This window comes from Camelus dromedarius, chromosome 31 (assembly GCF_036321535.1).
Source record: "Camelus dromedarius isolate mCamDro1 chromosome 31, mCamDro1.pat, whole genome shotgun sequence".
Classification (NCBI taxonomy): Eukaryota; Metazoa; Chordata; class Mammalia; order Artiodactyla; family Camelidae; genus Camelus; species Camelus dromedarius.
The window spans coordinates 11,715,584-11,742,295 of NC_087466.1; the positions used below are offsets into that span (position 1 = coordinate 11,715,584).

The 26,712-nt window shown below is 49.0% G+C and overlaps 1 long non-coding RNA gene and 1 other non-coding gene across 2 annotated transcripts in view; one reads left to right on the forward strand and one right to left on the reverse strand.

Moving 5' to 3' along the window:
• LOC116150009 (uncharacterized) overlaps positions 1-26,712 on the forward strand; it is a 485,742-nt gene that overhangs the window by 6,741 nt on the left and 452,289 nt on the right. The gene's annotated exons all lie outside the window — the stretch shown is intronic.
• On the reverse strand, positions 17,881-17,953 carry TRNAA-UGC (transfer RNA alanine (anticodon UGC)). Its single transcript has one exon. It is a non-coding gene; the product is annotated as a tRNA-Ala (tRNA).

The window sequence follows — 26,712 nt, forward strand, 5'->3', positions numbered from 1 at the left end:
TCTTCTCTTTCCCTTTCTTTCTCGAAGCCTCGCCACTCTTCTTTGCCAGTCTGCCTGTGTTCCCAAAGGTAATGTTCTCATGCCTCCCAAATCCAATAGGCTGAGGAGATAGGGAAGGAGCTGTCACTCATAGAGATTCTTTCATATCCAGTGAAGCCCCCAAGAGAAGTAGATGTCCCTGGGGGAGTGATGGCTTTGGGAAGGGATTTTCCTTGCCCATGTGGGCATGAGGCTTCAGGGATTGGACTGGGGGTGCATTTAAAGGTCTAGGCTTCACTGTCACGTTGAAAACTGATTTTAAAAAATCCCTTCCCCCTTGTACAAGCCTATGGAAAATGTAACCTTTTTTAGTCCCAAGACCCAGGGCAGCTGGGAGGGGATTTCATCTGCCCCTCTGGCATGCCTGGCAGGTAGGGGACTTGAAAACCTGCTGCCAAGGCCAGGATTTGGGCTGTGGGTGCAGAATCCTGACTCCAGGCCTAGCCTGGCTGTCCTCAGACAGCTGCCAACTCCCCAGCCAAACAATTTGGAATCAAGCACCAGCTCTTCTCCCACCCCGTCTGCCTCCTGTGATCACTGACCCTGTACCATGGCCGCTCAGATAACTGGGCAGGGGTCGCTGCACCTCTGTGTCTTCATTACCTGATCTGGGGAGCCTCTTCTTCTGTCTTGGTAAAGTAAATTAAGAGGCCATTTCAAGTTGGAGATACCTTGCTCCCAACCCAACCATCCCTGCCTCCAAATACTACGCGAGCCCTGCCGGAGTCCTGTAGACTATCCAGGGAGCGAACCCTGTGAACTGGAGGGACAGACGTCCAGTCCTCCGGCTATCAACCTGAGCTGAAGGCTTGGGTGAAAGTTGGGACCTCTGAGACACCAGAAGCCTTTCAAAGTCTCCAGTTTGGGTTCGGAATACATGGGGGCTAGAAAAGTTTCCCTTTTTTTTTTTTTCAATTTGTATTTATGTTTTAGAGGAAGAAGAGAGAGGGAGGCAGACACACATACATAGAAAGAGGGAATGTTTGGAATTGTGAGAGAGCTTTTCCTAAGCGTTGCTTTTGCTGGCGCCCAGGCCTCGGTTCATTTCACCTCCAAGCCAAATATTAAAAATCCTTGGGGTTAGGGGGTGGAGCGGGCGGGCAGGCAGAGAGGAGAGGCCTTCCGGACCTAGGAACCAACCTGCCCCCTGGCTTTCCGCCTTTCGCTTGGGGAAGGAAAACTTTGGGTCCCAGGAAGAAGGTGGGAGACCGTAACAACCCAAGGCTCCCCATAAGGTCCTTTAGGGGATGGTTTCTGACCCAGGGAGTTTAACCTACTCACCCCCCCACCCCACCCCCTTACCCCGGTTCCAAATACGGAAGCTGTGGACGTGCCTTGGTGCGGCTCCAGGCCTCACCCAGCGCGGAACCAAAGATGCTCTCGGCCTCGGATTACACCCGCACCCCTGAGGATGGAGGGGGCCGGCGCTCGGATGGGGAGGTGCCCAGCGCCCTCAGGGGCCCGCGGGGAAGCAGTGGGGTCTCTGACAGGCTGGGCTGCCCCGGCCTTCGGTCGCGACAAGGTCCCGCCAGGTCCGGGAACCCGCGTCCGCGGGCGCCGGCTCCCCGCGCCGGTTACCTGCCTTCCGTCGGCGGCTGCCGGGGCGGGGCGAGGCGAGGCCGGCTTCCCGGGCGGGAGTGCGGCCGGCCCAGCCCGCGGAACTCGCGTCTTCCCTCTAAAACTAAGATCTCAGGGATTCCAGTTAGGAGCCCCCTCACCACCCCCTCCCCAACGTCCGATGGGTCTTTTTGCAGCATTGATGAGTCCTATCTCCCGCTCCTCTCCGGCTGCAAAGGACTCATCGCGGGGTGGAGAGTAAAGACCTTGGCGGGGTCGGGGGTTGGGTACCAAAAATAAAAGAGGAATATTGCATTCTCTGTCCCTCAAAAGTGATGGGAAAACAATTACAAGGAGGTAGCCTCCTGGGAGAAAACCAGTCTGAACCAGGAAGATTTTCTTCAGGAGGAGGGAGGGAGGGGTGGAGGGAGCCATCTCCTCTCCCACCGCTGGGGTGTGTTTTTACATGTTTTCTTAGCAGCAAGTTCTATAAACAGGTCAGCCCTACGCTGCCAGCCTAGGGAGTTTGAGTCTGTCTCTGGCTTCCAGTGTAGACGCCTCTCTTTCCCACTCGCCGCCCATGCAAGGCAAACGCATGGCAGGGTCGGGGGTGGGGGGAGCGCCACCCCCCCCCCCCCACTTCTGACTTGGAGGGTGTATTTGCTTTTGAAATAACTTCTGTCTTTAGACGGTAAAATATGAGTTCCCCACATGTCTGAGTCTGGTCTTCTGGTACCTCAAGCAGGATTTGGGTAGTTGGGGGTGGGTTGGGGGGCGGGGGAGGGGCTGCTCTAATTACCTCTGAGCTGAGTAGGGGTGGGGCGGGGATTCTGTCTTATTCAGCCTGGCCCTGCTGGGGTGCCAGGGCGCGTTATTAAACCCAGACGCTCCATCCAGGAGTTGGGGCCATGCGGAATAGATTTACAATTAAGCCAATTGGGGCCGAATACAGCCATCCAAAGTTTGCAGGTGTAAATAATGCCTTGCTTTTTTTTTTTTTTCCATTCCAAACGACTTCATTTCACCCACCCACCTCCACCCCTAGCTCCCCCACCCCACCCCTGCATGACTCTAGTTCTTTAGAGAGATTGGGTGGGGGGTGGGCAGGAAGGACGGTGCAGCAGTTAGGATTTTTCTATTAGACAAGTTAAAATATGATGTTGCACTCACTTTTATGTCCGTGTATTAATGCGGGGATAACCAAGACAGACTCCTCTATTTCATTTCTCCGTCTAGAATTGAGAATTGTTGCAGTCAGTGAAAGGCCTTTTGAGTGTGGGTTATGAATTCTTTTTTGTGGGCGGGGATGAGACAGATTTCTATATAACAGGGATGTTGGAGTTGAATTATTATAAAGTTTTTTAGTTGTAGACATTGGGTAAGGGAGGGGTAAGAAAAAAAAAACAGGAAATTCCCTTTAGTTGGAATATCAGAACATTGCCCCAAATTGAATCTGGAAAAGAGGGGGGCCTGGCTTTCAGAGAGCAGAGCCTCGACACTTTTGACAGCTTCAGTTTAGATCTTCCTAAAGTTTGGAGAGCTGGCTGGGCAGTGTACCGGCCCCATTTCAAGGCTATATTCCATTGCACTATTTAAACATAATAGGATATGCATGTGTTTCTACAATGTTCTATGTGGATACAAGTGTGTACATATGGACCTTCCAGATAGCCCCAAATGCGAAATTAAATCTCAGATTTAAAAATACATTGCAATCACACCTCACAGGCAGACTCCCATTTGATCAATAGAGACAGTTAAATTTGTTTTGCAGCTACACAGTTACTCCCTTTCTCTCTTAGCAATAAAGTCTGTCTGTTACAAATTAGCAGGGAATTGGAGAATATGCCCCCCCACCCCAACTGTTGTTCAGTGTTTTTAGTCTTGCACTAACCCGCACAATAATATATGTAGTATGTGTGTACACAGGCGCTTTTCCAAAAAATTAGCGATAACATTGCGGGTGTATGAAGAGTGGTGTTTTTCTCCCACTGCATGTAAGATTCGGTCCAGGGTGAGTTGTTCCTCTGGACACCCATCACTAGGGGACTGACACCCACGAGGATCTCGGGGAAGGAGTCTTTCCAGCCTGGGTTGCATGCAAGGGCAGGGAATCAAGGCGCCTGGCTCCAACCAGTATAAGGTCATAGGTATAGAATTAGGGAGACAGGACTTAACATGTTCACAGCAAAAAGAGAGAAAGACTCAAACGCGCTCGGGACAAAACCCCCGAGCTGCCACGAGGAAGTTTCCAAGCAGTGGTGGTGCAGACATTATTTTTTTTCCTTTTTCTTTCTTTTCTCTTTTTCTTCCTCTAAAAAACTTCCCTGTCCAGTGCATATCCTGGGCATAAATAAAAGGAGGGGTGGGGGGATTGAACGTTGGATGAACCTGAATCAGCCGTAAGCAATGCGGGGAGAACGTGGGGAGGTGTAGAACATAGGTGTGCCCTAATTTCAGGGCTACGGGGAATGGATGGAAGAAGAGACCGCTTCCCACTTGGAAACCTCCACACCTTGTTTTCAGTAGAGACTCGTCAGGAACCTCTGTCCAGGGTGACCTTGCCGTCTCGCCGCTGGATGGCGCTGGAGGGAGAGGAGGCTGGCGGACAGTCATCCTCTGTGTACCCTGCAAGCCTGAGCGAATCTCCACTGACACAGGGGGTTGGAACCTCAGTTTTGAACTACAGCAGTGGAGTGGCAGCTCCAGATGTACCAGGAGGCTGGAGCTGTTCCTGGAGGCTGGGGTGGGAGAGGGTCCCCCAGAGTCTGTCGGATCTGGAAGTTGGACCGTGGGAGACTGGGCAAGAACTAAGATGCGGGGAAAGATGGTTCTCAGGGTGAACTAGTGCCTCATTTTAGGTGCCACCTGCACAAGCTCCTGTTTATCGGGAAAGGTGTGTGTGTGTGTGTGTGTGTGTGCGTAGGTAGGGAAGGGAGTGGTCTGGAAAGGAGACCAGCCAGATAGGTATGGAGATTAGAAAAGGGCTCACGATTTGCAGAACCTCACTATCCCCTCTCTTTTTTGCAAAGGCCAATCTGATGCTCCCCCAGCCCAAGTATGCACCATCGAATTGGAGTGGCTGGCTTTACCAGCCAGAATTGTGCCTGGCATTGGGACTCTCAGGGCTAGGGTGCATGCTGCTCTCGGGCTCCTTGGGGACTCAGCACTGCACATTGCCAGACCTGCCTGAGACCTCATCTGGGAGTGTCTCTCTGAAGGCAAATGAGAGCTCAGACTGGCTGCTCTGCAGCCAAAAGAGGATCTGAGCACCACAATTTTGGCAAGAATAAGTTCATGCAACACTTACTGGGCACTTACTATGTACCAGGCATGGCGTTAGACGTTGCAATCTTGTCAAAAGTTACTCAAAGAGCTAGAAAGGGAAAAAAATCAACCTTAAGCAAAGAAGTTAATCAGCTACATGGTCTGGGTAAGAGTGCCTAATATTAGTTCTCTACTATGTAAGCTTCTGGAGGAGGGGGACTCATTATATCTCCACCTCCGATCACAGTGCTTGATAATCAGTAGTGCTCAGTAAATAATCTTTCAATACAGGAATGAAAGTGAATGAAAAAGGGGAAAGAAGGCACTAGAGGGGATTCTCTGTGTATATGAAAAACAAATGACCACTTCCAAAGCGCATTTTTAAAAAAGCATCAAATTTTTAGCTGCTCCCCCAGAGAGATTCTGATATATAAAGTGGGACGGTGAAAAGATGGTAGTGGGAAGAGAAATCTGGTGTAATGGATAGAAGCATTCACTTAGACATCCACAAGTACTGACTGAGAGGCTTCTCTGTCTGGGTACCCTGTTAAGCTCTGGAGTTTGTGGGCAAAGAGATGGGTCCTCGCCAGCTTGATGCTTATGGGCCTCAGCGTTCTTCACTGCAGTTTAAAAGAAAAAGTAAATAATTCCCATTTTAAAGATGAGGAAAGTTGAGGCCAGGAAGGGTGGTATGGGTGAGGGCTTAAGTTCAAGGTCTTAGGGCAGGAAGGCTGAATTAAAGTCCAGTGCCCAGCTCTTCTGCGCACTGGGCAGAGGGAAGACTGGGCGACTTTCATTCCCGGGAAGAGGCAGCGTCTGGGAGCCCTGGAAATCCTGGTGGTGCTACTGACTGCCGGCCAGGTCACCATGAAGCCCTTCTTAGGGGGAACAGAAGTCTATATCCCGCTACGGTTGCGCAAAGGCCGTTCCCAGATCTGCTAGTCCCAGATCCGACCTTAGGGCTGTGAAGAGGGATCTAACCTCTAGACTCCCCTATCTGGGTTTTTTTTTTTTTTTCCTTCCACTCAACGAGTACACCTTGCTTACGACCAAGCAGCACTCCCACACTTTACAGACAGGAAACTGGGACAGATAGCTAGAGAGTCTTGCCTAAGTTCACATTGCTAAAAAGTGACAGCAAAGAAACTTCTGCCCCCGCCAAGGTTTTTACGTTTCTGTGCAGACCCCTCCCTTCATTTGTACCCCAATGCCCAGCTCAGCCTGGCATGAGCAGAGCGTTCATCAAATGTTGGTTGATTGAACAAACTTAATTCTTGTTTGTTTTTGTGTGTTTGTTTTAAAAATAGAACAAACTAAAAAATGAACCAATGATCGAATAAAGGGGAGTGGGGTGAGAAGCTCGTTTCCCAGACTCCCTACGTGGGGGTGGGACGGACTTGGGTCACTCGCGTGTCATCCCGCAGCTGCGAGGCCACTTCCCACCAGCTTTACAAAGACGGCTGTGATTTCCTTCCGTCTATATTTTCGTCCTAGACTTCGTTGGGTTGATCGATGGAGGAGACGAGCTGACCCATCGCGAGGTCAATACAATCAATGGGGTCCTCCACGACCACGCGGAAATCGCCTTCATTGCTGTGCGCTGGGTTCCCCCCAAACCCAGGGATTTAGGGTTTCTCGCTCCCCGATGTCGTTACTGAACTACAGAAGATGGAAGAGGATGGAGGTAGTGGGCGGGGGAAAAAGCCTCAAGCCTCACTCCGGGGGAGCCTCTGGGAACACCAGGTCGGGAGCCCCACCCCACCCAGCCCACCAAGCGCTCTCAAAGCTCTTGTAAATTTCGTTCTGGCGCTTCTCGCCTTGAAATCACACACACGCGTCTCTGTGCAGCCGGTCTGCTCTCCTTAGCCCTCCGTTATTCACTTAAGAAATGGGTTTGTTACGAAATGCTATTTATTGGAAAGAATATTTGTGAAAAACCCAACGAGGATGATAATGTTTCCTCATGTCAGCTCATTAAATAAAACTGTCCGAGGAGGGGGAGGGTATAGTTCAGTGGTAGAGTGCGTGCTTAGCATGCACGAGGTCCAGGGTTCAATCCCCAGTCCCTCCATTATAAAATAAGTAAACCTAGTTACCTCCCCCCCTAAAAAAAATTAATTTAATTAAAAAAAAAAATCCGAGGAGGCAGGCGCCTTCTCAGTGACCTCCATTTCCCAGGTGAGGAAACTGAGTCATGCTGAGAAATACGGACTTGCCCGAGGTCCCAAAGCTAGTCTTTTCTGGAGCTGAGATTCAAACTGGGGAATCTGTAACTCATTGTCTGGCTTTTAACGACAAGGCAAGGCAGTAGGTGTGCACACACAGTAGGTATACAGCAGAGATGCATTTCCTTTACTTTTGCCCTTTAGGGAGGAGACATTCCATTTAACCCTTTTCCAGGCAGATCTGGAAACTGCCTTGATGCGTTGGTCCTTTCCTTCTGGAAGCAGATATAAGGGGGGTGGGGGGAGAGGTTGGAATCTGACAAACCTTTTTAAACTGGGAAATCCAGAGCTTTCAAGACCCCTTTTTTTTGTACGAAGGAAGGAGGAGGGTGTGTGTGTGTGTGTGTGTGTGTGTGTGTACACGTGGAATCAATATGGTCCAGACAGCCCTTCACAAAGGGGCTCCAGGCGGGCGCCTCGGCCGCATGGCCCCCGCCCCACCGCCCGCGGCGAATTAATTGGGCCCTGAAAGAAGGGGCGACGGAGCTTCCAGTTAATTAGTCAAGAAATGAATCAAGCCCCAGCGGCCTGGCAAAGGCTCCTGGGGCGCGGGTTTTGTGCAAGCCAAATTGGTCGGTGGGCGCTCCCCTTGGGCCGGGTGGGGCGCCGCGGGGAACACAGCTTGGGCGCCTCGGGCGGTCCTGCGCCCGGCGCCTGGCACCCTGCGTCCCGGAGCGGGCTCGCGCGCTCCCGCGGGCTCTAGCTTCCCTCGTCTCTTTCCCTTTTTCTGTCTCTTTCGTCTCGCTTCTCTTTTCCCTTTTTGGTTTCGGCCGTCCCATCCCTCCGATTCTCTCAGGCTCCCTGAACTTTGCTCAGGGTTTCCCACCCCCTTTCCCTGCTGCGTCTCTCCAAGCTCTCCATCCCGGCGTCTCCCTCTAAAGTCCCAGCCTCAGTCTGGCAGGATCTGGGGCTGGGTGGTTTGGGGGCGGTGCTAGGGGATGTTGAGAATCCCTGACTTGGGGATACAAGGTGGAAATGAGCACTGGCTTTGGAGCCCTGAGGCCTGCTGTATGGTCCTGGGTGCAAGACTCTCCATCCTTGACTCCCCTTGGATCCTGGCTCCTGACTGCGGTTAGGAGAACCTTCTGAGATAATGCTCTGCTTTGAAAGGGTCTGGTAACCCATAACCTGTGTCCCCACGCGATGAGGACTTAGAATTGAGGCACACCTGCAACACATAAGCAACTATTGAGCACCTGTGGTGTGCCTGCCTTACTTTGCTCTCCATCACCTCCTCCAGTCACTCTGCAGCAACCCAGGCAAGGAAGATCCCAGGGTTTTCATCCAAAGCAGCTCTGTTGGAGGGGAGGGAGAGGAGTTACAAATAGTAAACTCAGTTATTTCAAGGCCTTTTTGTGCCATGTGTCCAGTGCTCTTTTCTGAGCTAAAAAGGGATGGAGCTGGTGACTCAGAGAAGTGGAGTGATTTTCCTGAAGTCACACAGCAAAGGGGAGGCAAGGCTGAGGGTTTCACCTTCAGCCAGGCATTCGGTGCCTGCCCCTTGATCACATGAAGAGCTCAGGGGGTCCTCAGAGGTCCTGCTGGCCTGGCTTGGCACCGAATATATTTATGTACAGCAAAAGGGTCACCAGAATCACCTTGTCTCCTCCAGCTTGGCACTAAGGCCCGAATCTCTCTTGGACTCTATTTCTTTCATGTCTTTCTTTGTCTTCCTAGCTCTGTCTCTGTTTTGGCCTCCCACCCACCAGGCTTTTTGTCTCTCCTCATTCCCCTCTGGAATCCTGACTCGGAAGTTGAGGTCAGACTCTCTTCCACTTTCTTCCAGTTATCCAGGTAGCTGCCCACATCTCACAGCTTGGAGCTGGGTTGACATCTGTCTGTCGCCAACCGCCAGCCAGGATCCGAGCTGCAGAAGCATATTAGATTCCATTCCATGCCCTCCTTGCTCTGCCGACTCCACCACCCAGCCCCTCCCCAAGCCGCATCCACGAGGTCCTAGGAGAGACTCCAGCGGTTGATTCGATGAATGCCTGAGTTCCAAATAGCAGCCCAGAACCGCGTTTTTTCTTTCTTTCTTTGCCCGCTTGACCGACTTTGACTTCACTCAAGGCCCCGAGGTGCCTGCGCCGCGCTTAGCTCTGCTTCCTGCCGCAAGCAGGAGGCCCTGGGTCTGTGGTTTCCGCTCGCCACATCCCTGCCAGGCGCGCACGCAAGAACTTGGCGAGCTTCGCACACGGGCTTGGCACAAACTGCTTTGGGCCTCAGTTTCCCTGCCCTTTTCAGATCGGAGCAGAGACGGACGAAACAACTGGAAGAGGAGGAATGGCCAACAGATTGGGTGGTGGCAGGACTGGAACCACGGCCCCTTCCCCCTTTCCACGGACTTTATCCACCTTAACGATCCCAGTCTCCCCCAAGCGCGACCTACAGCCTGTTGGAGCTCCGTTGGCCTGGTGGGTGGGTGTGCCCGGCTACCTGGAGGCCAGGACAGGCTAGGTCCCAGCTAGCAGGTGCACGCTCGGGTGTGTGCAGGGCTGGTGCCTCTCGTGCCTGCCTGATCCACTGGGATTGCTGCTGGCCTTGGTACATTTGCAGCCTCGCGACAAGCTGTGTTCCAGCAAAGGGTTGGCACATTTAACAGGGGATTTTCACCCTTCTGAGCCTCAGATGCCCCCTCTGAAAAATGAAGGTAAGAGGCCCTGCCACAGTGAACCATGGCAAGGAGTAAATGAGATCATGTGTGTACATCACCCAGTCTAACCCCTGGCACATAGTAAGTGATCATTAAGCATTAGCTGTCTGGGCACCCTAATCTCTCTCTCTCTCCATATATCTATGTATTTATATAGATATAGATACATATATATGATATAACTACATATAATGTGTACTCTTAGAATATGCTTAGTATATACTATGTATGTATCTACTTTAAGTATATACTTAGTATATCACAGCTATACTAAAAATATATACTATATATATTTAGAGTATCTTTAAGAACATTTTTTTTCCTTAAAAGACTATCTAGCTCCTATTAGCATTGATCTCTTACCCAGCTCTGTTCCCAGCTCCACCTGAAGCTCTGCCCCTTGTCCGCTTCCCAAGTTGATAGCGCAATGGGATCCTTCCTCAAGCCCCCTCCCCCAGGCTTAATGCCACCATGGGCTCCTTTCCGGAATCCCAGGACCTCAGAACTGCAAGTGACCCACAGAGAAAGTGCCCCCTTCCTCCCCTTGCACTGGAGTTAGGGTCTCAGGTGGACTCTGAGACCAGGTGTCCTGACTTGGGATCCAGTGCCTCTTCCACCCCTCCCCCACCTGCCCCAGGCTATCTCCATCTCCTGACCTGGTGGGCGCGGGGCGGGGGTAGGTTTCTCAAATCAATGGAGGGAACACACTTGTGGAAAGTGAAGGAACGTGATTGGGCGCCTGGAGCGTGTTTGGGCGGAGCCCAGTGAGGGTCTATAAATGAAGAGGGGACTGCGTGGGACCCGGGCTCGAAGGGATTTCAGGCTTCTGGGGAGGGTTTTGGACGCCTCCTGACTCTCAGCACAGTTGTGTGTAGCTGTGAGGGTCCTACTCCCGGGCCCAGACTCCTAGTTGGCAGCAGGAAACACCATCCCCTGCCTCAGTCCTTTGGAACCCTTCCCAGCCAGCCCTAGAGCCCGGTGGGGGAGGGGGGAGATGGGAAAGGGAAGATGGAGAGGTGGAAAAGGACAATGACAGGGAGTGCGCAGAGAGAGAGTGAGAGCCAGAGAGACGGGGGGACGCTTGGGGAGAAGGGAGGAAGGAGTACACCGAGGGAGGGAGACAGACGGACACTGAGAGATGGACAGAGACCCTTTCACACCTGGAGAGACTAGGACAGGCCAAGTGAGAGAAACACAGGAGACAAAATGAGAAGCAACTGGGGGCACAAAGTAGAGACAACAGAAGAAAAAGTGGGACAGAAGGAAAGCGCATGCAAAACGAATGCCCCCAAGGCGACAGAAGAGAGCCGGCGGGGAGATGACAGCCCCCACCGGCGAGGCCTGGGGCAGCCCCGCCGCAGCCCCTCCCCCGGCCCGCCCGCCCCCGCGCCCGCTGTATTACTTAACATGCTAGCAGATTATCTCGCGCAGTATGAATGCCTCCATTAAATCATGATTGAGCTACTCCAGCCGACCAGTTCCCGAAGTTGCCTCCAGCCCCCAGGGAATATGGTTTTCAAAACCATACAGAGCATCAGATACCAGCAATTTAGGAGATAAGTTATCATTCATTAGGGGTTTCCAGGGGCCCCCTACAAGGCCTTTGGGGTGGGGAGGTGGGGGGGTGGGGGGGGAGTGTGTGGCTGAGAGCTTCCAAGTCAGTGCAGGAAAAGACACTGCATTTCTCTGTTTGCCATCAGCTTGGCTTAGAAGCCTCTCCCCCTCCCCCAGTGCACAGCTGCTCAAACCTACAAGGAAGGTTTGGGTGGTAGGGTCAAGTTGGCCAAGAAGAGGACACATTCAGCCAGAGTCCTCCAGGTTCCCAGAGTGCATCTGGCGCGACGGAGAGGGGCTGTGCGTGCAATTTCTTGGACGCTCTCCCTGGAGAGCGACGGGCGGGCGTGGTGGGGAACATCCCCAGGTACTCCTGGGAAAGCAGCTCTTTGTTCAGCCAGGGGAGGCTGGTGAGTGGTGAGGAGGAGCCCGATGAGAGTGAAGATCCCCCTCCCCGACTCATCACTCCCACTGGTTCAAATAAACCACAGTTCACCTTCTTCCCTCTTGCTCTGCCTCCTCCCTTACTGGCCTCCCAGTCGGCTGAGAAAGGTATTTTAAAAGGACATTTTAATGGTAGCAAAGAAAAGGATTTCTTTTCCTTTTCTTCTTCCTCCTCCTCCTGCTGCTGCTGCTTTTTCTTCTTGCGAGGCTTGTGTTTGCTTTGCTTTAACAAACAGCTGATAGAGTTTGCTTTAAAAGAGCACTAAAAAAAAAAATTGTACCCACAGGGCAGGCCAAGTGTTAACTGTGCATATGCGTGCGTCTGTGGATGTGTGGTGTGTGTGTGTTTAGGCCTCCTGAGCAGGTTTGTAGTAATAAATGGGACCTCCTTCAGGTGCAGAAAGCTGGGAGGGGGAGCAGGGAGGAATGCAGGGACAGATTTACACCTGTCCTTACAGCTGCCATCAACAACACTTACAGCCTCCAGAAATGACCCTTGGTGCCGACTTGTCTGGAAGCCATCAGGGTCAGTTTTGAAGCAGGAATCTTCAAGTGGACCAGAGGGCAAGCTCTGCCCACCCCCTCCCACCCCCCCTTCCCTGTTGCTGTCCTCCAGGGCTGCCCCCATCCCTCCCCCCACCAACCTCCCCTCCCTCCGTCTGTTTCCCCTGTCAGACAAATATCATCATTTGACTTTTAGATCCCTTTGGTGCTACCGCCTAATGAGGGCCGGGCAGGGTGCAGGGTGCAGTGGCCACCCTCCTCCCTCCTCCCTCCTCCCTCCCCCCAGGAGCTGGGTCTGGCCCCAGGAATCTGTGTGGGATTCCTGACTCTCCCCTCCAGCCAGTGTCTGCCCCCTGCCACCAGCCCCGCCCCAGCCCACTGGCCAGACAGTTGAGCCACTGATAATATCCAGATGCCTCTGGAATCTTGCTTCCAGTCCTCCCAGCGCTCTGGCTGGTCTGCAGAAGTGGGGGCAGTGGGCAGCAGGCATTCTGCCCTGACACTCGTTGCCACCTCTCAGAGGCCGATGAAAGGCCCACTCAGCTGGGCCCTTCAGGACGGGGGAGCCTGGAGCCAGGGCACTCAGAAGGCATGTTTGACACCCATGCTGGGAACTTTGAGTCCCTGACTTTCTCCCCTCGGCCCCACAGAGGTCTAGGAGGCTGAGAGGGAGTGGATTGCAGGCCACTGGCTGCCAGAGAAGCCACAGGGGGAGAGCTGGGCACTTTGCCTGAGAGCAGGCCCTGGGCAAGTGTCTGGCTTCGATTCCCTTATTGGTAGAACTGGGAGTGGCTGGGGAGGGAGATGGTAATACAGCACTTCATGTTCTATCCATCTTGGTATCACTTCAGAATGATTTCCTTAAAGTATATTTTAGTCATCTCTTTACTTTTTCAAAACACCTAATCTGTCGAAAATGAAATCTTTATCTTGGTCCTGCAAATCAAACTCACTTCCCGGAAGTACAAGGAAACGAGAAAATGGTGAGTGGTGGAAACCAAGCAACGTTGCAAGGCTGTGAGCTGGAGGTCCAGGCTCTCTTTGAAGATGCTGGAAGGCTGGGGTTAGAAGGGGAGTCAAGACCAGTATGTTGGCGCTCACCTGAGATGGACTTAGAAGGAAGGTCTGAGAGAGAAGTGAAGTGGGAACTGTTTTCTCCCTGGGGGTTTAGGTCCATATAAAGGCACGTTCAGCTCCCACCCTTATACCCCTTTTGACATTTTGGGGGGCACTGCTCTAGGGAGTGCTTACCTAGAGCTTTTTAATGTATTGCAGCATCCAGGACCCTGTGTCCTGATTTTGGATTTTGGGTTTCTTGGCTCTGCTGCTCCCTTAGTCTCAGAATCGTGGCTCAAGCCCTCTCTTCACTTTCTCCATCACCGGGAAAAGTTTCACCACCTTTTTGGGCTGTTGGACCCTTTGAGCAATCCTGAAGTCTGTGGATACCGCCTGAGAATAATCTTTTTTTGCAAGACACAGGGTTACAATTTCACATGAAAACTTATTACAAATACAGAAGCAAAGTAACATATAGGCTCCTTACAAATGCATTGTGTCCCACAGTCTAGCCGTGGCTCTGATATTGTACCTTTGAAGTCAGGATGAGCTGAACAACATTTAGGGATCTCCATCACACCTGTAACACGATATGAAAATACCTGTGATTCTGTTGGTGACTGAGTCACAGTCACTGCACGTCCTCCTGTGAGTTGTCACCCATATGAAATCCTGATTTCACTGCAAGTCATCCAGGTTCATAGATCCCCGAATTCTGTCCGTGGACACCCCTGTACAGACCCCAGGGTAAGGACCCCTCAGTGTAGAGGGAATGCATTGGGCTCTTGGTCTCTGTAGGGACTGAGGAAGGTTCTTACGGGAAACAGGCACAGCTTTGAATGCTGGTGCAATCTGCAGATACCACAAGCTAGGGGGAAAGCCATTATCAATATTTCAAGGGCTATTTCTCAATAGGCCCAGAGGGATGCGAGGTCTGGCTTGGGACGGTCCGGCTCAGAGAGGGGAAAGTTCTCCCCAGAGTACCCATCAGTACCTCCATCCTAACACAGCCACGCCCCAGGATGATGTTTGGGGAAGCTCTGGCCCTACCAAAAGCTCAGCTTTCCCACCTAGATAAAGGATGGAGCCTTGCTTTTATCTTCTCCACCTTTATCATAATACCTGCACAGCTCTTTTGCCCCAAAGGATTTGTGGACAAGTCCTATCTTAATTAGCATTGGGTAACCCCCTCATAAAGGTTAAGATATGGGGAGCTGATGCATTTTCTGCCTTGAAACACAAAGCACTTAGGCAAACATCTGTGCCCAGGGAAGGGAAGTTGCAAATGGCCCCAGGACATTAGCCCTCACTGTCCTTGGTGAAGTACAGCTTAAAGGACTCTGAGCTACTGGGACAGGCCCTTGGAGGCTTTTTTTAGAGGATAACCAGAAAGAAGAAAGCTGGAAACTGTCAGAACACCTTCAGAGAAATCGAGTGTAGCTTAGAGCAGGGTAACCTCATGGAATTCTGGTGTCCTGGGAAAATAAGGACCAAGGTATTATGGACCAGTGTGCAAGACCTATACCCTGTTCTTTGCTTGTGTTATTTAAAGGTACTGTGACCGGATCTAATATTCCTTCATTCAACTCATTCATTCACTCATTCAGCAAATCTTTGCCAAGGGCCTATCATGTGCCTCGGGGCCAAGGACATAGCAGGGAGCCAAGCAGCACAGGAAAGTGATGGTCCCCAGGGACTTTCTAATGGGGGAGAGGATAGTGAGAAACAAAATAAACGGGAAAAATAAATGTTAGATGGTGATGAGCTACAGGGAAAAAAATAAATCAGAAAAGGGAGACATGAATGGGGGGTGGTGGGGTTTAATTTTAAAGGGTGGTCAGAGGAGGCTTCACTGAGAAGGTGGCATTTCAGCCAGGACCTGGGGGAGGTGGAAAAAAGCCATGGGGATAACAGGAGAGGTGTGAGAGAGGAGGCGGGGGCAGGAGACCCACCTGTGCTTGAATATCTGCTGGATCCTGGATCCTGAGCTGGGCACACTCTGTCCATTGTCTCCATCACTCCAGCTCAACTTCATTAACTCAAAGGGAGTTCTTATTTTCGTCCCTATTTTACTGTCGGGGAGGGTGAGGCTCAGAGAGGTTAAGTGACTCACCAAGGTCTACCTAGGTAGAGTTACAATTGGAACCCAGGTCTCAGTTTTTCTTTCATCTGGAAAGACAAGATCACTCAGGAGAGAGAATGCATTCTAATGCTTGGCACAGAATTGGTGCCCAATTAATATTAGATTTCTTCACTTCTCCTCAGCCATCCTGCTCCTTGGCACCATTTGGCCCAGAGTAAGGACAACATGGTTTTCATGGTCTAGGCTAGTGGTCTCCAAAAAAAATTTTTTAATAAAACATTTCCCACATAAAAGTAGAGAGACTGGTAGAAGGAACTCTCATAGATCCACTATTCAGCTTCAATAATTATCAACTCATGGCCCATCTTGTTTCATTTATACTCTCAGTGGATTGTTTTAACGCAAATTCAGACACCATACATTTCATTGGTAAATACGTCAATGTGTATCTCCAAAAGACAAACAAAACAAAACAACAGCCTCAAGACTGTTATCACCCACCCCCCGAAAGCAATGTTTCCGTAATCTTAGGAAATATGTCCAGTTAGTATCTGATGTTCCCGGATCACCTCCATTCTTCTTATATTATTACCATTGGCTTGTTCCAGTTGAGATGCAGACTGTGTGTCTATATTGTGTTTCATTATTTATCTCTTACATCCACTTCCCACTTTTTTTCACCCTAAAAAAAATTGTAAGTGGAAATCATGGAATCATCCTAGCTCTTGCCATTTGCATCCCTTTAGTGTCATTTATTATGTTTCTATGTCCCCTGTATTTCCTATAAACCTTGTGGTTAGAAGGAGATTTTTCTCTTTCTTTCCTTCCTTCCTTCTTTCTTTTTTAAATGGAGGTACTGTGGATTGAACCTAGGACCTTGTGCATGCTAAGCATATGCTCTACCCCTGAGCTATACCCTCTCCCACCAAATTCCTTGAGAGGACACCACATCATTAAACACTAAGATTTGAGAAGACACTGTCCAATATCTATACATACACGTTCATATGTTCACAATTATAAACAGTATACCTGTTGAATGTGACATAGTATACGTAATTGAACTGCGCTAAAATGGAAACCAGAAGAGATGACACTGAAAATTAAATGTGCCTGGAAATTCTTCCTGCACTCAAGTGGTCAGTCCGCTCAAAATCCGGGGAGTGTATACGACTTCATCAGGAAGCTATTTCTTAATTCAGTCAGGATGCTGCTTGCAAACCAAATGGGAAATGGTGCCTGGGAAACTCTCTGAAAAGGCTGAACCATCGGATCCCCCCACAGTTCACCGGCCCTTCGAGAAGGAAAGGAAGATTCTGCCACAGTCGGGTCCACTTGGGAGCGTCCTGCGCAAAGAGGTTAACAAACCAGAAGCTGCTTTAGAGAAAGGGGAGTTTTTTGTTTTTGTTTTTTTCCTTTTAAAATTTTAAAGTACTCGTTCCATCAGAGCAAAGGGGAGGTCGATTGCTCAGCAGAGAGACTTTAAACAAACCACATTGCCCACAGGTCTGCTTCTCGAAGGAAGGGACTGACTCTTCACCCCTCCCCCTGAGGAGTGTTAACAGCAGTATTAAGGCTGGCGAATCCGGCAGCGGCTTGCTTGCTGCAGGGAAGGTGTGTCTGTGCCTTTTTGCAAGGCATTAATCACTTGTTTATAGAGAGGGAAGGGAAAAAAAAAAACAGAAGGAAGACAGTGTGGACTGTTCAGTCTCGGGTTCCCTCCCAGGCGAAGCCCTCTGCGCACCCCCCCCCCCCGCCCCCATTGCCTTTGTCCTGGGTTCCAGAGCCACGGGGGGGTTGGTGTCTGCAGAGCTGAGCCTGGGGGCGCACTAGTGGTGGTGGTGGTGGGGCGCCCCGTGCGCAGAGCTGCAGGCTCAGACTACCTTCAAGTATTCAAAGTGCTATCATGTGCTCCCTCTGCCCCGTCCTCACCTCCTCACACACCTCCACCCCTTTTCATATACACGTCTGATCACCCTGTTTCCCAAACTGACACACTGGACTCATGTTCTCAAAAACAACAACAACGACCTATTATTTATCTAGAGACACTGGTTTCCTCTGGGGAACTGAACTTGGAAACCAGAACTGGAGGCGAACCTACTTTCAGTTGTAAACTCTTTGAAATTGTGTAACCTACGGATGCATGACCCATTAACAAAGGAGCAAAGAAGCACATGTTTTTTGTTTTGGGGTTTTTTTTTTCCTGATAAAAAAATTAAATATGTTCTTGGTAGCAATCTGAGATCTACAGAAAAACTGAGTAACCATTCTAGTAATAATCACTTCCTCCCCCCATACATAGAGTTGAAATAAAAGTATTGTTTCCTTTTGAATAGGTTAGGTGTCTCTGAACAGGGTATTAAATCTTTTTAAATTTTTTATTTATGTTAATATTTTGATTTTTGGGGGGGGAGGTAATTAAGCTTATTTATTTACTTATTTTATTTATTTATTTATTTATTTATTTATTTATTTATTTATTTATTTATTTTTAGTGGAGGTACTGGGGATTGAACCCAGGACCTCTTGCATGCAAAGCATGTGCTCTACCACTAAGCTATACCCTCCCCCTCAGGTATCAAATCTAAGAGGTATAAAATGGTAGAGTAAAATGTAATTCTTTCTCCTATAACTCTCTTACTTCCTGTCCTCATAAGTGACCACAGAGAACAACATGTATCTTTCTAAGTATATTAATATACATATATATATATGTGTGTGTGTGTGTATATATAAAAGTGTATATATAGTTTTTTTTTTAATAAGGAACGGTTTCCAGGATGGTGGAGGGGGAGGGTAATTAGGTTTATTTGTTTTATTATTTTTTTAATGCAGGTACTGGGGATTGAACCCAGGACCTTGCACCTGCTAAGCATGCAGTCTACCCTTGAGCTATACCCTGCCCCCCATGTATAGTTTTGACAGATGCATCACTTTCTTTTTTTTTGAGATGTATTATTCATGCCAGAATGTGTTTTTAAGCATTACTTTTTACATAAATTAATATATGTGGAATGCCTTTTAATAATTTATTTTTTCATCCAACATATAAGGAACCGTCCTGATCAAAAAAGAGAGACTTTAAGGTAGACAAAAATGGGCACTCCACAAGGAAATGGTAGCACATGGCGGCGAGGGGTCAATTACAAATATCCGCTACAGAAACCGTAAATCTGTTGGGCCAGGTGTTAGCCAGACACGAGCCATTTTTCCTCTGCCTTTATCAATAATAAATGCAGCCCCCCATCAACTGGACCTCAGGACTTTTGCCGACATGGCAGGCAGGTCTTGCTAAGTGGACAGAAACTGCCAGGCTAAGCAAGTATCCTGAAAACATTTATGTCTTGAAACCCTCAGTCATTTGGCTATGTGTGTAAGAGCGTTGGCCCCCTGAAGGTTCCGGCTGAATCCTTCGTGCTCTGTGGTGGCAAGGAGTGCCACTTTGTGGTGCCCGTGACATTGGATCGGTCTTAAAACGAGCCTCCAACAGTCCCTCCGTGGTCAGTTCAGCCTACTTCTCTGCTGTCTCAAATCCATTTGCAATGGCTGTAAAAGGCTATCAGCCGAGGATGCTAGCAGTAAATCTTCCCCTCTCATTCCAAAAGGCTGACAAGGGAGAAACAGCTTGAGTTTTCACCCTGGCCTTGCAAACTTGCGGTCCTGCTGTGCTGGCCTTGTTTCTTGAGTTCGACAATGCGTGATCCTGTGTCTCCCCCGTGTTTCTCCCCTATGGTGGCCTAGGGCCGACTTAAGCCATGGAGTCTGATGTGTGGTTCCGCCGTGATGGAAGAAAGTCAGATTGTATTCCCTGCTACTCCGGCTGACGGCTGTTCACATTACACGACCCCTCTCCCTCTGTGTCTCTGTGAAAAATGGTGAAACTTTGCTGGCAAACAGGTTTTTCTGGCTGATTACCCTTAAGATGGATGTTTCCCTTGAGTGAGGGAAACCAGGAATGTTTGGAGGAAGCCCAGGACTTGGGTAGAGACCCGTTTTTGAAGCTACCTCTTAGGATAGCCACTGCCCTACCCGGTCCAACAGTCCTAGAAAAACAGAGGCTGGACCGACTGACTGGAATATCACGACGAGGTCAGACAGGCAAGCTGGCTGAAAAGCTAGCTATGGTTTTTAAGTGCAAATAACTGGCTTCAGAGTCATCTAGTCCTCGTACTGCAAACAAGTCAGTTAGGTGGCCTCTTTGACCCTCAGTATCTATCAAAGGGGCTGAAGCCTCCTGCCCTATCGCCAGAGGCCCGGGGATAAAACCCTCACCAGACTTAAAGTGCAGAATGTTTGGAAGCTGGACTTGTTACGACGGCAGCTACAACAATGAGGGAGACACCTCTTGGGAGTGAAATGAACTGGTATTTGTAAAACCTTCAGGGATCCCCCTGCTCTCCGAGCTGCTGTGAAAGTGTGAATCTGAGGGAGCCTGAGAGATGGAGCAATAGAATTGTTGCTGTTCCAGTCAATGTACAGATAAGCTGCTCTTCAGATGTGTGGAAAGATAAATCCTAGAGGGCCACAGTTTCCGGGGATGAACTGGGTGTGTCAGTGTGGAGGCAGAAACACACGCTCACGCACATTCAAACACACGCAGAATTGAAAGCTATAGGGCATGTGGGATTTTCATCATTTCTTGCCCTTGTCCATCCAATCTGCTTGCTTACGGCAGCCAGAGGATGACTTTAGGATCCAAATCAAATCAGTATTCACCACCATGCTGTATATATTTCCAATAGTTTTCCATTGTTCTTAAGAGAAACGTAAAAAATTTTCAATAGACCTGTGAGGTTTTCTCCAGCTCCATTTGTCCCAAGTTCTCAGTCATTTTTTTCTGCTCTTGCCTTGTGGTCAATTGAATTAGTGAACCTCGAGCCATCACACCCCTGTATCCATGCCCTTTGCCTGGCGTCTTGGTGGTCTCCCTGGCCTTGGGCTTTGGGCTTGGTCATGTGACCTGCCTCAGTGAATCAAAAGTGGGCAGAAATGACAGTGGCCAATTCTGACCCCAGGCATTGCACGCATGTCTCCACTTGTCCTCTTGTGAGTCTATTACCACTGATTGAAGAGCTCTCCCTGAATAGCTGTGGCCCCTTCAGCCTGGCTCCCACCCAGAGTGAAAACACATGGAGTAGAATGGATGCCTACTTGCATTTGGGAGTTAAGCCCTGTCAGGCTGGCAGCTTGAAACAGGGATGCCTAGCTGAGCCCAGCCAAGATCAGCCAACCGGAAAACACATGAGAAATCAATGTTTCTTCGTGATTGCTGCTGAGGTCTTGTGGTTGCTTGTTTCACAGCAGTAGCTGACTGAGACAAGATACCCTGATTTTCACCACTCCTTGTCACCACTTCCTCTGCTACTGGCCCCAGGATGCTGCTGCCTGGGTGGTGGTCCTCTCCTTATCACCTGAGTACCTCCTACTCATCCTTCAAATCTCAGCTCAAAGCTCACTTCTCTTGAGAAGCCATCTCTGACCGCTCGGGTTAGGTATAAACTCTCTAATATATACCCTTCATGGCACTGATCAGAGATATGGAATGCTGAGCTGAGCAGTCAGGACAGTGTTCTCGAATAAAGGCAAATCATGGACGGTTTTACACACTGGAGCGCAGTGGCCAGCCGTGGAACTGGTGGGAACTAGGTTAGGAATGGTAGCTCAGAGCATGTGCTGGCTAAATTGAAACAAAAAAAATGGGGTTCGAGGCAGGAGGTGATGACTCAGCCTAGTTAGAGGTCAATTTAACCAAAGGTCACGGCTCTCCTGAGAAGTTCTCAGAAGTGGGAGAAGAGAGATTGGCAGCTTGTGGGAGAAAATGAGAGAAGCTGGGAGATGCTCGGGAAAAGATAAGACGGATCTAAGAAAATAAGTCAATGCCAGGGTGGGGGGAGGGGTGGGGGGTGATGGGGGAGCCCAATGATTTTTTTTTTTTTAATGCCTGGGCCTCAGTGCAGGAGTTAATGGGAAAATCCATAACCTGGGGTGATGGAGTATGGGTGGGGCGAAGTCAGGTGGAAAAGATAGAGGTACCAGAAGGAAGGGCTAATGGAACCACACGGGAGACATTAAAAAGCAATAAATCTGGCAGCCTGGATGGTATTTACCCAGGAATTCTACAGAGGGTGATTAACTCTTAGAACCCTGCTGCTCACCTGGGGCTGGAGCTGGAAGGGATCCACGTGGGCTGCCAACAAGGTTTGAATTCATCCTGAGAAGAATCGGATGGGAGAGGAGATGGGTTTCTAGGCTGAGAGCAGTCCAGGGAGTCTTTGGAGATAGAAGGGGGCCTGGAATTGTGGGAGGCTGGGTTGGCAGAGGGGCTCCATCACCTCAATCACCGGGGAGTGTTCTTGGGAAGAGTTAATCAGCCCGTGGGAAGGGAGAACCACAGGATATAATTTATTTACCTCCTCCCTGACAAAATCCTTCCCAGAAGACTACGGATGGTAATTCTCTGTAATTATAACTTACGCGAGGTTCTGTAGGCTCTTAGAGACATTAACTCATTAGTGATCACGGCACACCTGGGAGAAAGGTGTAGGGGGAGGTGAGGACCAACTTCACCAGCCAGATGGGGGAAATAGGCTCTCTGTGGAAGGAACAGAGGTAGAACTGTGATTTCCTGAGTATCAAGTGCTTAAAGGGAGAGAAAGAGATTAGACACGGAGGTCTGGGTGCAATTTCTCTTTCTCTGTGCAATCTAAGGGAAATCGCTCAACCTCTCTGGGCGGTGGTTTCCTGATCTACAAATGAAGAGAGCTGGGTGTAACAGACGGTAGGGTTCCTGTCTCAAAAGCCTATTTGCTTGGAAGTTTAACCTCCCCCTAAGTTACAGAGAAATATCCAGTTTGCTGTGTGATGCTGAGGATGGATTTAGGTTAGACCAGAGGCTGAATGTTGCCACGCTGTCTATATGAGACATAGCGATGAATTCATCATGGCCTTTAGAGGTGCATAAAACTGAGATGAAACTTTGCAGTGAACTGAAGCTACCAGTGAAGGACAGCAAAGCTGGCTGCCAGCCTCATTGGACAGGAAGATGGATTGGTGGATTTCGAGGACAGCTGCAAAAATTCCCCCCACAGTCCTTTGCACTGTGCTTTTGCCCCTCCTCCTGAGAGGCGGGGACTGTTTCCCCTCCCCTTGGACCTGAGCTAATCCCGTGACTCGCTGTGGCCAATAGGATGTGGTGAACATGATGCCGCATGCCTTCTGAGGCTGGGTCTTCAAAGAGTTCTGTCCTCACCCTGTTGTGGTCCACGTGCTGTGGGAAGATGCTCTGGCTTGACTCTTGACTTTCGAGAACACAGGTGAAGAGACAGGCCCCAGCCTTCAGCTGTTGCTGCCAAGCTCCAGATATATGGAAGAGGCTGTCAGGGGTAACTCATCCCTCAGACTCTTCATCCCCTGCTCACCCACCAGAAATAACATGCCCTGGTTCTTCGAAGCCACTACATTTGGGGTGATTTGTTTCAGAGCAGTGAGTAATTGACAGAGTGACTAATGGAGGTTTTCTGGTTCCTAGAAATCCTGATTCTTTGGCCTTTTTGATCCAAGTGCTGATGTCTTCGGCTCTGGATCCAGCTGGCTGGAGGCACTTGTAAGCTGCTTTCACCTCTAAGAGTTTTGACTTGCCTGCAGGGATGAAATGGCAGTCATGGAAGTTCTTCGTGAGCCGTGAAGCAATCCTAATGTGTGGATATGATGATTTTTAAATCCCTTACCTCCTTATTGATTGGGTTAAGGAGAGAAATTTAGGTAAAGGAAGAGGGAAGTCAGAGAAGAGAGATGAGAAGGAGACCAAGAATTTCTTGAGCACCTACTATGGTGCTAGGTATTGTGTGATTCGCTTTCCATCTGCTGTCCTGTCCACTCAACAGTCCTACGAGGTGGACATTATTCCCATGCTACAGATGAGCAAACTGAGGCTCGGGGAAGTTAAATGGCATGTCCAAGACCTCAATAGCCAGGCTGTGATGGAGTCAGGATTTGAACCAAAGTCTTTCCAGATACAATGACCAGACTTAGTCCATTCTTTACACTGGTTTGAGCTTGTAGGAAGAGAGCTGGAGTCTGTGGCCATGTAAGATCTTCTGACTCTTTCTGCTTTACCTTTGCCTGAAGCTGGTTTTGGAGAGACAGAAGGCAGGATATTTTTTCCAGCAATTCCACTCCTGGGCATATATCTGGAAAAGACAAAAGCTCTAATTTTAAAAGTTACATGCACCCTGATGTTCATAGCAGAGCTGTTTATAGGAGCCAAGACATGGAAGCCACCTACATGTCCATCAACAGATGACTGGATAACAAAAATGTGCTTTATATATACACAATGGAATATTACTCAGCCATAAAAAAGAATGAAATAATGCCATTTGCAGTAACACAGATGGACCTGGAGATTATCATACTACATGAAGTCAGTCAGATAGAGAAAGACAAGTATTATATGATATCACTTATATGTGTAATCTAAAAAAATAGTACAGATGAACTTATTTACAAAACAGAAACAGACTCACAAACATAGAAAACAATCTAATGGTTACCAAAGGGGAAGAAGGGGAGGGATAAATTGAGAGCATGAGATTAGCAGATGCATACTACCATATATAAAGTAGATAAATAGTGGCAATCAATTTTACTTTAATAAAAAAATCCTACAGGAATAAAGCCAATATATTATAACAACTAAAAATGAGGCATAACCTTTAAAAATTGTGATTCACTATGTTGTACACCTGAAAATTCTATAATATTGTGTGTCAACTATACCTCAGTTTTAAAAATTAAATAAAAATTAAAAGACAAAAAGAAACCAGGATCTTTTCTGTTTGGTTCCACACCTGACTTTAGATCAGGCAAAGTCCTTGTAGGAAACAGAAGAATTTATCCCAGATGATTCAACCAGGAGGAGTTTAATACTTTCTTTCTTTAAAAAAAAAATTTTTTTTTTCATTGTAGTTTTTTTTCATTTTTTTCATTGATTTACAATGTCAGTCTCAGGTGTACAGGAAAGTGATTCAGTTATACATGTACATACATACATATTTTCTTTTCAGATTCTTTTCCATTATATGCTATTACAAGAAATTGAATATAGTTCCCTGTGCTATGCACAGGTCCTTGTTTACCTATTTTATATTTTGTAATGAATACAAGGGCTATTTTTAGGGAGGTGATCAGGGTTAAGGAAGCCAACAAGTGATGTTGAAGCTCTCTGGGGCCAGTGACAGTGGGAGCCATCACTACCCTTAGGGCTACAAGGACCATGAGGAGGCACATGAAGCCAGTGAGGGCTGGAACCATGGAGCTAAGCTCCCCAGCATGGGCTCCAGTCAAGGCAGGATGGTGGGTGGCTTTCAGGGAGGGGCAGGGAACAGATACCCCGACAGGACCTCTTAATCCCCTCTCCCTCCTATCTGGCTGCTGCCTATCAGCGGAGCCCGGTCGGAAGCCAGAGGCCAGGGGATGGGGATGCATCTGCAAGGGCCACTCCCTGGGTACCAGGAGCAGCGGAGAAGATGGTGCATGGATCTCTTTGTGTGTGGAGGGGTAAGGGGTAGAGAAAAAGCACAGACGTGGCCCCATCCCCTCTGGCGGCGGGGGGAACACATCCAATGACCTTGACACTTGTCTTCCTCAAAGAAAGGGGACTCTTGGGTACTTTTCACTAGGTGTGCTGGGAATTTCCTGGAGCCGCTGCGTGCTCCCCGAGCCCTGCACGAAACACTCTCTCCACCTGTCAGCGCCCAGATAGGCTCAAGTGTGTCCCTGTCGCACTTGGAGAGGAATTTGGAGCGTGTGCGTCGTCCAGCCCCCTCCAGCCCCCCTTTAACGTGAGTCTGATTTTAAAGGTAGTGTTTATTCGCGTAATTTGTTGATTTTATCATTTCCCAGCTGCATGACTTTGAGGATGTCATGTCACCTCTCTGAGTCTCAGTCTTCTCACCTGTAAAATGGAGGATTATAATGAGAACTGAGTAAGAAGTTCGAAGTGTAGCACGGAGAACAGTGCCAGGTGCCTTTTAAGCGCACAGAGACGGGTACTTCTTTTTCTTCTCCGTTATATCCTCCTCCTCTTCCTTCTTCTTCCGTCACAGAGGATGGACAATGTAGATCAGAGAAAGGCCCCAACGTGGATATCCCTTCCCCAAGTTGGATAAACACAAAACGAAGCATAATGGAGGGGAGTGGGGTGGGACGGGACAGACTCGAGTTTGAGATTTGTAGATACTGGCAGGTATATACAGAATAGATAAACAAGTTTATACTGTATAGCACAGGGAAATATATACAAGATCTTGTAGTAGCTCATGGTGGAAAAAGAATGTGACAATGAATATATGTATATTCATGTATGACTGAAAAATTGTGCTGTACACCAGAAATTGACACAACATTGTAAACTGACTATAACTCAATAAGAAAAAAATAATGGAATCCATACGTCACTGGATCCTTTCTACGTGCTGTGCACTATGACGATCTCTTGATAGATTCGGTTTCTAACTGTCACAGAGCTCTAGGAGATGGGTATTTCCATGCCTTCTGTGCTGATCAAGAAGCAGGGGCTTAGAGATGTAACTTGCCCAAGGCCACCCAGCTAGGAAGTGGCAGGACCAAGAGGGAAGCCCAGGTTTTTGCTGGGCTGGGGTAGACCCTTTAATGACTGCCTAGGATGTGCTAAGGGAAGGGAGGCAAAGCCACGGGAGGCCAGGACCCTGCTCTTTGGATTTGAACGTGCCTGTGGCAAGATAATCGCCAACACCAAGTCGCACTCCTTACACTCCAGGGGACTAAGGATGAGATCTGGGTGTCCTCTTCCTATTTGAGATGGGCCAGTTCTCCACGGATTGAGCGGTGGAGGAACCAGGAGGCGTGAGGGACCACAGAGAACAGGAAGTGATGCTTGAGACTGGCGAATATCATAGGAATTACTCCTTGGAACTGTAGCCGTCTTTTTTTGGAATAGTCTATTTTTAAAAAATTGTATTAGTTTGCTTGGGTTGCCATAATGAAATACCACAAACTTAGGGGCCTTAAACAACAGATACTTATTTTCTCACGGTTCTGGAGGCTGGAAGTCCAAGATCAAAGTGTGGCTGAGTTGGTTTCCTCTGAGACCTCTCTTCTTGGCTTAGAGGTTGGAAGCACGCCTTGGTGTCCTCCCCTCTTCTTCCTCAGAGGACACCAGTCAGATTGGATTAAGACCCACCCTAAAGACCTCATTTAACTTAATCACCTCTTTAAAGGTCCTTCTCCAAATACAGCCACATTCTGCCACCCCTGGGGGTTAGGACTTTATGAATTTGGTGGTGGTC